Source organism: Lepidochelys olivacea (genome assembly GCF_965140295.1).
Source record: "Lepidochelys olivacea isolate rLepOli2 genome assembly, chromosome: 24".
Classification (NCBI taxonomy): Eukaryota; Metazoa; Chordata; order Testudines; family Cheloniidae; genus Lepidochelys; species Lepidochelys olivacea.
The window spans coordinates 8,954,796-8,959,517 of record NC_140434.1 but is presented as its reverse complement, the minus strand read 5'-3'; the positions used below and the strand labels follow the sequence as shown (position 1 = coordinate 8,959,517).

Below are 4,722 nucleotides of genomic sequence, written 5' to 3'. Positions count from 1 at the left end.
TACCCTCCACGGACCCTCGAGGAAGCCCCTTCTGTCCTGACGCTACCCGAAGCCCCCGGGAACCCCGAGACAACCGTCGTGGCAGGTGCCGGCGGGGAGAATCCTGGGGCGGCGGAAAGTGTCCTCTCCTCCATGTTCAAGGAGATTGATGCCCTAGATCTGACCCCGGTCGCCCGGGGGAGGACGACCTTTTGCCAGCAAATCTCGATCTGGGCAACCTCACTCCACCCCCTTTTCCCCATACTCCCTCCCCTTAACTGCTGCTTCCGCTCCCACCTCCGAGGAGCCCTTGGACTCCTCCATCGACCTGGCCACTGATGGCACCCCGCTGACGACCACTGAGCCTGCTCAGGTGACAGCCGGCGCCACGCGGCCGGGACACGAGTCGCCAGGGACACCCCCCGTTGGTGCAGAGCAATCGACTTCTTTCCCGGGCGGGGGCTCTACAGAAGATAATCCACCTCCTGATGCTTTGGCTGCTAAATCCACCACAGAGCGCATGCCCAGTGTCACTGAGAGCTCCCTCCCCACCCCCTTAACCCTTGAGCCTGATCGGGAGGCGCCACCATCCAGCTGCTTGCCTCCCGAAACCCAGAACCTCGCCCGTGCTCCTACCCCTATCCAATTTACCTCCTGTAATGTTATCGCCGCCCCCAGGGCTGTCTCCTTTTCTTTCCCAACTGATGACCCCCAGGGAGCGGCCTTTGTGTTCTCCTGCCCTGACCCATTAGGAGCTGCTATTTTCCTTCCACCGCCCCCTATTGCCCCAGAGCTTGAGGCAGGCCTAGAAGCTCCAGCCCATCAGGCACCCCGTTGGGGGTCCGCACCCTGCTTGTCCGTTTTAGTGGACCACGGGGCTGCACGAAGGGCCCCGCTGGGGAACAACCGGGAAACCATAACCCCACCCCCCCCATGAGCTGCGAGGAGAGCTGCAGAAGTTTTTAGAGGATGTCCGTGGCTCCCGCAACAAGGTACAACTTGCTCTCCAGGGACTTTTCTCAAATCCTCTGGGCCAGAAGGGCCCTCATGGGGGAAGGTAAAGGGACGGGGAAGTAGGATACCACGGCCTACTGGCGGGTCTGCATCTTCCATGAACAATTACTCACCTACAGGATGGGTCACGGACTTCCTGGCAAAAGTCACGAGAGTCGGAAACCTCCTGGACTACGACCGGGGAGACTGGCTGGATCCCCTGACGCTCGCTCGGCGCATGGGGCTCTCCAGACCTTGTAACCCCCCCCCCCCCGCGCGTACTTCAGGAGGTGAGGGCCGCTTTGCTGCCCGCTGCTAGAGCTTACCTCAGTCGGGTCCTGCTCAAGGGCACGCCCTGCCCCACCCATCCTCTACCCCAGGTCCGCTGGACCTTTTAATTGGACCCCTGCCCTGTAGACCCAATCAACCCCCTCATCCCTTTATGGCAAGCCAGCTGCATGAACTGCAGCCGGTACGCTTCCAAACCGCGCCAAGGAAACATCTATACACGCTCGTGCTCCACACCCTTCACGCTCTCACCGTAGTGTCCCACCCTGACATAAAGTGGTGAGACCTTCTGCCACCTTTGGAGGGTGAGCAGCCCCCGTGGGTCAGCCTGTCTTCCACCTTGGTTCCGAGGCCCGTCGGGGACATCAGTTGGCGGCTCCTTCACGGAGCTGTGAGCACGGGCACATACTTGGCGCACTTCAACCCCATCCCAGATACTTGTCCCTTTTGCAGTGTGAGGGAAACCCTGGCGCACGTATATTTGGAGTGCACCAGGCTGCAGCCCCTGTTCCGGCTCCTCACAATTCTTCTATTACGTTTTTGTTTGCATTTTTCCCCTCACCTTTTTATTTATGCACTCCCCATCCGTGGCCTCACAAAGTCGCGGGATCTCCTAGTTAACCTCCTCCTGGCCCTGGCTAAAACGGCCATCTATAAAACCAGAGAGGAGGTTGGCCGATGGAGTTTCCTGTGACTGTGGGGCCGTTTTCCAGTCCTCGGTCCGTTCGTGTATCTGGGCGGAGTTCTTCTGGGCGGCGTCCACTGACTCCCTTGATGCTTTTGAGGAGCAGTGGGCGCTGTCCGAGGCACTCTGCTCGGTGTCCCCGTCCGGCTCCCTTTGTTTTGACCCTTTGATTGGGGAAGAGAGTAAGGGACCCCAGCCCCAGCCATTGCTGCTGTGGACACCATCACCTTAGAGGGGTCCTTTCACACGTGGGTGCATGGGTCTCCCCCGGGGTTGTCACCCCACAGCCTGCCCCTTTTGTTGGGTGCTTTCAGAGGAGGGAATTGTTGGTGACACTCGGGCGTGGCGCCAGGTAACTCAAGGGGGTGGCAGACCTTGAGAGTCGATGAGGCCCCCTCGCTCTGGACCACCAGGTAATTCGGAAGGGTGGAAGACCACAAGAGTCGAGAGAGCCCCCTGTTCTGGGCCCAGGCAAGCTTGAACACTTCCCTCCCCTGAAGCTAATGAGAAAACAATTGCGATTGGTTGCTGTGTTACACATTGCATATGCTGTTGTTTTGTTTGTAAGTGTGTTATGCAAATAAAAAAATACCTTTTTTGCTTCAAAAAAAAAAATTATCGTACCCACAGCAGCCACCATGGATACAAGCCGCGTGCAGCCCATCAAACTGGCCCAGGTCACCAAGGTGCTGGGCCGGACGGGCTCGCAGGGCCAGTGCACCCAGGTTCATGTTGAATTCATGGACGACACCAGTAGATCCATCATCCGAAACGTAAAGGGGCCTGTCCGTGAGGGGGATGTTTTGATGCTGCTGGAGTCTGAGCGTGAAGCAAGGCAATTACGCTGATCTATGCTGCAGCTGGTTGGCAAGCCTGATGTGACTACCATTTCCAACTTCCTGTAATGAAGAAGCGACAGTTCATACCTACTCCGCTTGATTTAGTGAAGAGGAATGTTGTGTTTCAAAGACTACAATAAAGGATTTTTTTCCAGTTTAAAAAAAAAAAATTACTCTCCTATAGCCATCTAGCCTCACCCTGTCACACTTTGTTCGGTGTTTGTACAGTGCCTAGCGCTGGTTCTTGAGCATAAGCCTATTTTACAGATGGAGTAATGGACGCCCAGGGAGCTGAAGTTACCTGCTCTTGGTCACAGTGCAAAAATCTGTGGCCAGACTGGTGACAGAATGCAATCCCAGGGCTCTGTGCTAAGAACTAGACAGACAGCGGTGCCTTCCTCGGAAAATCACCCCACTCTGCAGTAAAGGGCATATTGCAACCCTTCGATGAAAGAGACAAGGCCCAAAGTTAGTTGTAAGGAAGGAGAAAAAGAGAGGTCAAACGTCAGCTGAACTCTGCTGAACAACAAATTGGCCTAGGTAGAACATGGTATGTTTTCATATGCTGTGTGCTTGCTTTGCTATGCTGTCTGCTGAGGGTAGCAGAATGCAGGCCCTTTGGCTCACGTTTCCCCTCGAGCTATTATTTTTTATGGGATTGGCACAGCGGCTCCCAGCCTTCCTTGGTTCACATACCGGCCCCTTAAAAATATTCTGTGATGTGACTGGAGTATCAAGCTCGTGTACCCCCAGTGGTACACATAACTCTGTTAGGGGAAGCCCTGGCTAGCTTATTAGCTAAAGAGAACCGGGCGGGGTCCTGACTGGACCAGCTCTCTTGCTTTCCGGGTTGCGGGCAGCCCCGCCTATGTCCTACTGACGAGTGGCGAGAACTGGGGTCTGTTTGAATCATGGCGTCTCTTGTGGTGGAAAACCCTGTTTTTCAAAGGGATTTTGCCTTCTCCGTGTCACTGTCCGTACACACCTTTTTGGCATGACCTCCTTGTCATTAACATCTCCTTCTACAATGCATTAGAGAGCTGGTCCTGGGAAGGGGGTACCTGGTGAAATCAAAGTGCTTCTGCACTCCCCCATGTGCCTTCAGAATATACCAATAACCGTCCAAATTGGCAGGGGAGGGGCTTTTGACATGTGTGTGACCCAGCTGGCTCAGAAGGGGGACTTACTTTATATTGCTGTAATCGCCAGAGGCCTCAAACAGGGTCAGGACCTCACTGTGCTGCATGCTGGAGAAACCCATTCTCTCTGCACTGAACAGCTCACAGTCCAATGCAGTTGTGTAGTGCTTTTGTGAAGACAAGCTACGCTGCTGGGAGAGAGCTCTTCTGTTGGCAGAATTAATCTACCTCCGCCAGAGGCCGTAGCTATGTCAGTGGGAGAAGATCTCCTGTCCACCTAGCACTGTCTACATCAGCGCTTAGAGCGGTATAACTACATCACTCAGGGGTGTGGATCTGAGTGATGTCGTTATACCGAAGTAATTCTGTAGTGTAGACCTAGCCACATAGAGCCATTCCCTGCCCTAAGGAGCTTAGGCAATCTAAATAGATAAGGCAGACAAAGGGTGGGAGAGGAAACAGAGGGGAAGTGACTCACCCATCCTCACAGCCAGGAATGGAAGAACCCAGATCTCCTGACTCCTGATCCAGTGCCCTACCCACTAGATCACGTTGTCTCCCTTATTATAGATGGATGAAGCAAGTTAAAATAACAAAGCTCATTGTTTTGTTACTGGGGCTGACTTTAAACATGGGGTAGAGAGATCATCACAAGCCACTCATGCAGAAGGACTCCCTAAACAAAATGTGTAATGGTCCCAGGTTTGAATTTCACCATCTAAACCTCAAGTCCACCTTTAAAAATGTTTCTTCCAGAGAAAAACAAGTACCTGTTCGGACCTCTTGAGCTGGTAATGCA

At 54.1% G+C, this 4,722-nt stretch overlaps 1 pseudogene across 1 annotated transcript; it reads left to right on the top strand.

The window, feature by feature from the left end:
• The first annotated feature begins 2,577 nt into the window (after positions 1 to 2,577).
• Positions 2,578 to 2,808, top strand: LOC311512785 (small ribosomal subunit protein eS28 pseudogene; annotated as a pseudogene). Its single transcript has one exon. The product of its transcript is annotated as a small ribosomal subunit protein eS28 pseudogene (transcript).
• Positions 2,809 to 4,722: the final 1,914 nt, after the last annotated feature.